At 51.5% G+C, this 9498-nt stretch overlaps 2 non-coding genes across 2 annotated transcripts; one reads left to right on the top strand and one right to left on the bottom strand.

The window, feature by feature from the left end:
• Positions 1-81: 81 nt before the first annotated feature.
• On the top strand, positions 82-153 carry TRNAG-UCC (transfer RNA glycine (anticodon UCC)). Its single transcript has one exon. It is a non-coding gene; the product is annotated as a tRNA-Gly (tRNA).
• Positions 154-509: 356 nt separating this feature from the next.
• On the bottom strand, positions 510-582 carry TRNAV-CAC (transfer RNA valine (anticodon CAC)). Its single transcript has one exon. It is a non-coding gene; the product is annotated as a tRNA-Val (tRNA).
• Between the last annotated feature and the right edge of the window lie 8916 nt (positions 583-9498).

Here is a 9498-nt window from a genome sequence, read left to right as displayed (position 1 = left end):
CTTTACCCTGTGCTCCAGGAGAATGGTTGGATCCCACTGGGTGATGCTCCTGAGGGAAGCCAGGAAGGTGTAGAACAGCAAGCGTTGGTGGTATAGTGGTTAGCATAGCTGCCTTCCAAGCAGTTGACCCGGGTTCGATTCCCGGCCAACGCACATCGTTTTTACTTTTCCTCATAGTATCTTTTTTTTCCCCTCCGTTTCTCACCGATCCGAACCGAATTGGGATGCACCGACACGCAGAGCGCCCGCTCGGCCGCGCTTTGCCCGCTTGAGCCCCGGCGGGAGGCGGGCGCTGGTCAGCGACGGGCCGAGTGGTGCCGGTTGCTTCTCTTCCCAACTCGCGGTGGAGACCCCGAGTCGTCAGGAGACGGCGGGGAAATAAATAAATAAATAAATATCTCCGAATTTAAAAAAAAACCCACCAAAATCGTAAGCCCCTCCAAACCAAAACAACAAAGAAATGAACAGCCACAAAAAAACCACCCCGAGGCAAAGAAAGAAAAAGGAGATGTTTCCGCCCGGGATCGAACCGGGGACCTTTCGCGTGTGAGGCGAACGTGATAACCGCTACACTACGGAAACCCGCTGTATGAGCAGTTGCCTGGCGATAGCTCATGTTCTCACCATGGCGGCTGAGGGGGTGCGGGTTTCCCTCACGGCAACCTCAAAAAAAAAACCCCGCAAACCCCTGGAAGCGCCGCGTGGGACTCCCAGTGATTATCATCAATGACTAATTGGAGTTCCCAGAAACCCGCTGGTGTCAGGAGAGGACTGAGGTGCGTGTCCCGGGCAGTGTTTCGGGGGCCCCCTCAGAGACGGCGCAGCCCCACAGGGAGGTTCCCGCTGAGGGGGCGCAGGGCGCTGCTGAAGAAATGTCTCTTTTCCCTGAGGCAGCTGCCACCAGATGTCGGTAGAATAGTGGCGACAGGGAGTGGAGCTCCCTGGAGAGCCACCCGGGAGGGACAGGACCCGCCTGGCCCAGGGGACAGGGGCTGCAAGGGCCCCCAAGGACAGGCCTGTTGACAATCACAGATTCACAAGATGCCAGACTGGTTTGAATTGGAAGAACTTTAAAATCTCATCTCATTCCGCCCCTTGCCATGAGCAGGGACACCTTCCACTGTCCCAGGATGCTCCAAATCCCATCCATCCTGGCCTTGGACACTTCCAGGGATCCAGGGGCAGCTCTGGGAATTCCATTCCAGGGCCTCACCACCCTCAGTCAAGAGCTGACAATCACAGATAGTTCTAAGTTTGTTCCTCTTACCCTACTGCAATGTTAACAAATTACTTAATGGCAATCCTTCTCTTTTTGGTAAAACCTCAGCCCTCGGAATCAGGTGGTAACATGAGAATTATGTTTTCCTGTTTTGTTTTATTTGCTGAAGTCTATTTTATGCTCTGCTGGCTGCAGAGAAAGGCTTAGAATGGAGAAATGAATCATAAACTCAGATGACAGCAAAAAGGAACCTCACTTTTAATAACACTTTCTCTTAATAAAATCTACTTTTAATTTTACAATTTCATTTTACAATTTTGTAGCTGATCTTTTGATTTGGGGCCAAAAGGGGTAGAGAAGAGGTTGTCACTTGTCCTTTAACTTCAGGGCTTGCCAATGCTTTATTCTGATCTGATTTATGATAAGGATTATAATGTTACAAGTCCATGACAAACCCGATGTCTCGGGACTTGCTTGCTTCATGTTGTTGTTAAACATCCTGGAATGAAATCCTTTTTGCCTGCAGCTGGCAGAGCTGCAGAGAGGACTGGTTACAACCTTTGCACTGAGCATCAGCTGAGCGTGCTGGGGCAGAGCCGATCAATAGCCGGGGGCAAGGTCCCCTCCCTCGAGCAGGGGGAAGCGGATCTGTGAGTGACCCGAGACCATCCATGGGAAGATTCAAACGCTTTGGGTTTTGTTTTCTTCTGCAGCCCTCTTTCAGCCTGGCGATGGGTGGAGAGGGGAGCCGCAGAACAGACAGCGCCAGGGAGGAAGCTCTTGGAGGGAAGAAGGGAGGAAGCTCTTGGAAGGTACCTGCGGGAGTCAGAGGCAGGAATTCCGTGAAGACGTCGTGCTGTCGGTGTGAACTCCCAAACCCACCCGGATCCCGCGGTGGTGCCTGGTTCTGGTTCTGGCATCCCCACACCGAGTCGTGGGCTCTGGATGCTCCTCGCGTGGGCAGCGCTGGCTCTGGGGGCCCGGACAAAGCCCCCTCTTCCCGCTGGTTCCCGCTTGCTGGAATGGCTCCCGGGGATGTTCTGGCTTTTCTGACAAAGATCCATTGTCAGGGACGGCTCAAACTTTGCCCGCAGGACAAAGATCCTTCAGCATTCTCCCTTCCAGTCCCTGACCTATCCCACTTCCTCCGCTCCCAGCACTTCCCACCCGGGTGGCGCTGCTGGGTGTGGGAGCCCCCTGTGCCTCACCGGCTCCCCGCGGACGATCCCCGGAGCACGAGAACGGACTGTGTCAGGGAAAAAAAAATAACCCGGGGGCTCATTTGGAGGTGAAGGCTGGATATTCTCTTCTATTACCACCAGCATCTGCCCTTTCTGAGCGAGGAGCCCTCCCCCAACTCTCACCAGCGGCCCTGCTCGGCTTTGTTTCCCTGACACGCTGTGCTGGCTGCACAGTCCCATTCTCCCCTTTTCCTCCCTCCACTCCCAAAGCCTGCGTGGCTGTTCCAAGAGGGGAGCTGGAAGCATCGTGGAGCAGGAGAGCTGACAATCAGGGCCGGGAGACAACGCTGCTGCCGCGCACAATACCCCCCGCAATTAGCCATTCATTTCTTCTGCCTCTGAAACGGGGAGCCCAGCCCTTGTGCTGGGAGATAAAACAAGAACAGGGCTTCAATAGCACTGATTTAAATTAGGTCAGGCTGGCTTTTGTGTGGCAGGGACCACACAATAGCTGTCACACGACGGCGGAGGGGAGCAGCATAAAGGAAAAGAGGCCAAGCAAGTGGCACAGATGCTGGGAGTTGGTGGGTGCTGGGACATCGGGGGGTGTGTGCCTGGGGATAGTGGAGGGGCAGACACTCAGCACGTGCTGCTGAGGCATAAAAGGGGTGGCATGGTCAGCAGGGGACAGAGAGCTTGTTTCTGCCACACCACAGCCATGTGCCCCTGGGAATCTTTAACCATCACTGGTTATGAGACAAAAGGGTGACAAGTTTTGGACCCCTCAGGACAAGAAGGATATTGAGGGGCTGGAGTGTGTCCAGGGAAGGGAACAGAGCTGGGGAAGGGTCTGGAGCGCCAGGAGCAGCTGAGAGAGCTGAGAGGGCTCAGCCTGGAGTAAAGGAGGCTCAGGGAGACCTTCCTGATTGTTGGGGTGTCCTGTGCAGGGCCTGGAGTTGGACTGATGATCTTTGAGGGACCCTTCCAACTCAGGGTATTCCATGATTCCATGACCTGAGTTGCAATTCTCAGCATTGCCCAATTTCTTTCCCCTCATAAGTTCCCCAAAAGTCCATAGCTGGCCTGAACACCTGATGTGCTGTGAAATCCTACACTGGCTTCCTTATGGATGGGTGTGTTTGGGGAAATACCAGCATTTCCCTCAAAATGATCTCAACTCAGGCTCTCAAAGCCATACGAGTGTCTGCCTTCAGAGAGAGGTCCTGGGGAGAGTTTTCCAGGAGGATGTGAGCACTGGAGCCTTGTCCCAGTTCTCCCCCCAGTTTCATTAATATCCTTATTGCTGTTTTTACAGTGGCAATGCAGATGTCCATGTTTATCTGGCCACGGGAGAACACGAGAGCAGCGTGCTCAGAGCTATCAGCAAGAGCCTGATCTTTTCAGCAAGCTGTTGTCATGGTCTAAATGAATTTATCCAGGTAAATCCATATGCAAAGGAAGGGCAGGTTAGTTTAAAATAAGAGTCCACCCCTTCAAGTCTCCCAGGAATAAATGAATGGTCTTTTGTGCCCCAGATTGGACTTTTACAGGTGCCACTTTGCTACAGTTGGGCCAAAAACTAGTGGGGGAAATTGTGGTGTGGAAAAGTGGAAAGATGTAATCAGCCACTTAATTCAGTCTTTTTGGAAGGACAGCTTGATATTCTTTTGCAGTTGCAAGAAAAAGCTGCAAACAGAAAACAATACTTAAGAAAAATGTTCATTGTATTACAAAGTCATAATTTGCATGCTAAAATTGTGAGTGTTATAATTTCTACTACTGATAGTAAAAAAGTAGGTGAGCCAAAGCACTGAGAGTGCCAGCCAGTGCCAAGAGGAGGAAACTAGGTTAAGCTGAAGTATCAGTTGTTCCTATTCCCCTTCATTTGTTTGTTCACACATGAATAATTTTTTTTTTTTTTTTTTTTTTTTTAATACAAGACAGCTTAGAGCTACCCTGGGCCATCAGCTACAGTGGCCTACATAATTCCCAGGCTGATTTAAACACACAGGCAGTGGAGTATTTGGTGGCCACCAGCTGATATTGGAAAGACAGGCTCTAAAAATAAGTTGTCCTTTTTAACAGTAAATGTAATTAAGCACTGAAATAGTGCCTGTTGTAGGGAGGTGGCCCTGAAGGCAAGGAGCCAAAACGAGACATGTTGTTAAAAGGTATGTTCCCTTCAGCAGATGGTCAGAGCTCTGGTACATGAAGCACCCAGTGAAATTATCCACCCAGTTCCTGTAGGAAGCCCGTCTGGAGCAACCATAATAGCCCTAATTTCTCTCAAAATACAAATATATGGCTGCTAGTTCTCACTGCTTCACAGCTATACTATTTGGTGTATATTTAGCTGTTTAGTTGTGGGAACACAACAAAATCAGCAACAGCCCACTTTGGTTTGCGTTATGATTTACTTTCTAAAACCCACACTGCAGCAGAGACTGAAGGTGCCCAGGTACCAAAAGCAGTTTAACTGTGGTAGCACAAAAATGTGTTGTCTCTCAGGGGAAGGTGAGGTGGAATATTAGGAAAAGGTTCTTCCCCCAGAGGGTGGTGGGCACTGACCAGGCTCCCCAGGGAATGGTGACAGCCCCAAGGCTGCAAGAGCTCCAGGAGCATTTGGACAACACTCTCTGTCCCTGCACGTGGAGTGACCCAGAAGCAGAAGAGCCAGGAGTCCAGCTCTTGTCGACAGCTTAGGGGGGTGATCATTGTGGGTTCCAAACAAGAAGACATAAAAGTTATATCTGATCATGTTATTAGTGCAGACATCCATATATAAAAATAAATCAGAATGATACAATTATGTGGATATAGGTAGAGCTCGTTATTCTCCAGCAAATGGCATCATCTGGGATGCTCCTGAGTTGTGACTGTGTATTTCTGAGATGGCCTCTATAACCTGAAATACTCATTGGAGTCCTTCAGCTCTCCAACAACCCAAAATCCACTGCAGAAAATATGTTCTGCAGAAGATTGGTTCATTCTCTGAATATTTATTTGCTGATTTGGGCTGGGGTATTTTTCTATTCTTATTACTACTATTATTTGTTTTGTTTATTTCTTCTCCTTTTATCAGCTCCAGCTGAGACAAGGGAGGGTGGGAGGAGGGTTTTGTTCCTCTGGAGATAACAGGAGGCTGTGCCTGTGCAGCCATGGTGACAAGATCCAGGGCGCTTTCTGGCTTCTAAGCAATTTGCTCCCCACCCCTGGCTCCCAAGTAAAAGTGGGGCAGAGATAGAAAGGAGCTTTTGTTTCTCAAGTGCTTCAGCTGTTACTTCTAATTAAGCAAAGAGCTCCAGTGCCTTCCCACTCCCCAGCTGAAGGAGGATGGAGCTGGGGCAAAAGGAGAGCCAAGGGACTGTGGCAGCTCTCCTCTTTCCAGCTGCAGCCTGGCTGGGTGACCTGTGCCATCCCAGTGCCTCAGATTCCCTGGCTGCAGGAGGGAAGGAATGAGAGAGCCCGAGCCCAGCACGAGGCCAGGTGGAAACGACCACCCTGCTGCTCAAGGTGTTATTATGGGCTTAGTGCAATATGTTCCCAGCTTCCCAGACATGCTGACTATCAGCAAATTGCTCCTTCCTTCTCCAGCTTTCCCTGGATGCCATCCCCTTCTCTCTGAGATGCCAACCCCTGCCCTGAGGTCTAACAGCAGTTCTCCAGCCTCCCTCCCCAGTGTGCCTGTTTTTAACCCCTGCTGGTATCACCTGGATGTGCTGCAGGAGCCAGGTGAAGTGTCAACAGCCAGGGACTGGGCAGGTGGCCTTGGCACAGCCAGGTGGGGTCTGTGGGACAAGGAGAGTGGCATGGGCAGAGGGCAGGGCTGTGACAGCTGTGAGCCACACAGCCCCTGCCCAGCTCTGCAGCAGGGAGCACAGAGTGTTCCACAGCACTGCACGAACATGGGAAGGACTGCCAAGAGGAAAAGAGGGCGGAGATGTGGAAAGAGAAAAAAAAAGAATGTAGGGAATAGGAACGCTCAGGAATCCAACAGCCCACAGACCCAAGGTCCAAGCCCTCGCTCTGCTCTGGAAGTTGCCCACTGAGGACTGAAGGAGCCCTCCAGGTCACGGCTGCTCCCCTGTGCCTCTGCACCCACTGAACTCTGCTGGATCTCTTCAGCCCGGGATCTCACAGGGGGAAGTTTAGGGCTTCACTCGGAAACAGATGGTCTCCCTTTTGGGCCCCATCTGCCAGGCAACGCTGGAGCAGTTGGTCTCTGCAGTGCTGAGCAGAATCTTGTTTACTTTCCCCTCCCATCCCTAAGGTGATCGCAGGGCAACCCAGGCCTTCTGTTTCAGCCCAGATTTCCAGGAACAGCCAGGAGCTCCGAGGTGCAGGAGTGTAACCCAAGAGCAAGGGAGGGCATGTGACATCAGCCAGCTCTGATCTCTGTCACTGTTCAGCGATGGAGAGATGCAGCAGCACCTGGCAGCTGCCCCTTTTTTCTCCATCAGGACACAAAGAGTCTCCGTCCATCAGGGATGCAGAGAAGTGTCTTCTGACAGCATTAAGCACACACAAAAACAGCAGGTGAGACCAGCTCTCCTTGAGCAGCACCAGCCAAGATTGCTGCAACATGCCTAATAAAAGAACTTTACTTCTTCTTCTCTGGGCTCTGCTGCTGCAACTCTGTGTCACGGACTGGAGGATATCATCCATCCATGCACCAGCCCATGTTTTCCAGAGACCTCGGCCCCAGCAGCCAGAGCAGCGAGGTCCTGCTCTCTCAGGTTGCCAGGTTAGGCAGTCAGTGCTCTAATGGTGCTCGCTGAGCAGAGGGCACGGAGCACGGCTTTATCCCTCCCCCGAGGGCTCCCATCCGCGGAGGCTCCAGCCGGGATGCTGCCGGTGGCAGCTCCGCACTAATCAGCCCCGAGGCAGGAAGTGGAAACTTTCTGCTTGCAGCCACTTAAGTTTCATTAGAAGCATCACAAGAGAAAACAGGGCCTCAAGTGGGGCAGGGAGAGGCAGGAGGTAAGGAGAGGGGTTTGCAGCCTGTTTGTCGTGGCACTTGGCATGGCAGCTTCAGCTGGAGACAGGGGCAGAGACACCTGGAGCTGGGGCCTGTCACCCACACTGGTCAGAGCTCTGGAGGTCGTGCAGCTGGGTAAAGTGATTGTTGCAGGATATATTTTTCCTATCACTGCAAAGAATTTCCCCCCATGTCTAGCCTAGATCCTCCTTGTTCAACACAAGCATGGTACTGTTCAGAGGTGGGATATTAAGGGCTGGAGTCGGTGCCTAATCATGTATTGATTTCAGTGGAGCTGAGCTCGATGAGAGGAGTCTGCCCGGCCTTGCTCCATCCCCCTCATGCCCCAGGAGAATGTTTTGTGTGAGACTAAATGCCTCTGTAAGTGCCTCTCAGCTCCCAGCTCATTGAGAGCTGTTCTGCACAGACACATTGGAGCAGGGAGGGTGCGGGATCCTGGAATCACATTTCCTTTTGGCAAGAGGGATTTTATCTACCTCAGTCATCCTGGGCAGTGTGCATGATGGGGCTGCCAGTTCTCCTGAGCAGGACTAAGACCCCTGCCAGGCAGGAATTCTGCCACCACCAACAGCCCTCTACCCCTTGCCTCATATTTCACTCAGGTCCTCACCCAAGAGCAGAAATAAACTCAACTGCTCACCCTAAGTCTGATTTCCCTGCTTACATTTTTCACAAAGCCAGCTCAAATAAAGCAACACATTCAGGAATTGGACTTGATGATCCATGTGGGGATCTCAGGATATTCTACATTCTGTGCACCCTGATGGCTTTGGGAGAGATCTGTGACAGGGACAGAGCTGGCCGGATAAGTAAGACAGGAAAACGTGACCAGAAGAACAGAGCTCAGATTCCTGAAGTCTCATTCATGAAAAGGTATTGCCCCTTGCTCCTGGTTTGTGCCTCGTTTGTGAACACAGATGTTCTATTACTCCCACGTGGATGAGCAGTTGTTTTCATGTGAGCTCCTGTCCATCTTCCAGTTAAAGGGCTCGTTTGTTAGCCTTGGAGATTTCAGCAGCAATAATCCTGTTTGGAGACACCCACGCAGTTCTGCAGGAGCTCTGCCCTGGGATGGAGAGGAGCTGGGTCAGGGAATGCAGCAGCCAGGAGATGGAGCAGCTTGGCTCCTCAGCACGGAACAGGAGCAGGCTCGGGAGAGAAAGGCCAGGCCCTTACAGGGCTCTTGTCCCTGATGGAACAGATGTGGCAGCTGCTTTGTGCCACAACCGCTGCGTGTTTGCGGAACGGCCAAAGGACTCCCCAGGCTGTGCCTTGGGCTGGCACATGGGGCCTTTCATTTTCCTCAAGGACTCTTGAGGAAGAGCTCATTGTACCTGCTTGGAATTAATTCTGCCAGTCCCCAGCCTGCTCATGGACTCCCTGTGCTGGAGGTCAAGACATGCCTTTCATTTTTTTTTCTTCTTGTCTGGGACAATTGATATCCTGGGATGAAGCTGCATCGACAGCCAGGACCTGATCCTAGTGAACACCACACAGACCTGACTTGGAGCCTCCAGGAATTGGATTTTCCAAGTCTCCCTGCAACAGCTGCTGGCTGACAGCTTTGTCCCGTTCCCTGGTTGCACAGCCCTTGTTCCTCCAAGGCCAAGGATCCCCCTTTGTGCTCCATCAGCTGGAAGTGCTGTTCTGTTTGGGGCTACCTCACAACTGCTGGCACAACAGAGCTGTTTTGGTTCTGGCTGAGCACTCGGCATCTGAGCTCTCATGTGGTTGGAGCCCATTTTTTTGCAAGAATGAAAACAGTGGATTAATGAGCTGCTTGTGGCTAATGTGCAGGGTTTCTCAGAACTGGTGCTATTAGAGCCCAGCGTCATGTAGGAGGTAAATGGCAGCACACGGTGAATAAAGCAGTGATATAATAGGTTTAAGTAGTCCATTTCCCTTTGGAGTGTTAGTGAAAACAGGCCCAAATGCATACAAGACCATTCCCTTAATGAATAAGACTGCTCTCTAGCAGAGCACACGCTGCAGCACCTCACAAGGGGTTTATTTTCCATCATTTTCATCCAAAACAAGGTTTGGGTGTTTGAGTTGGAGTGGGGTGCAGGGAGGACTATAAACATGGTCTGACTGCTCCA

The sequence above is a fragment of the Vidua macroura genome, chromosome 26, assembly GCF_024509145.1.
Source record: "Vidua macroura isolate BioBank_ID:100142 chromosome 26, ASM2450914v1, whole genome shotgun sequence".
Classification (NCBI taxonomy): Eukaryota; Metazoa; Chordata; class Aves; order Passeriformes; family Viduidae; genus Vidua; species Vidua macroura.
This window is presented reverse-complemented; position numbering and strand designations above follow the sequence as displayed.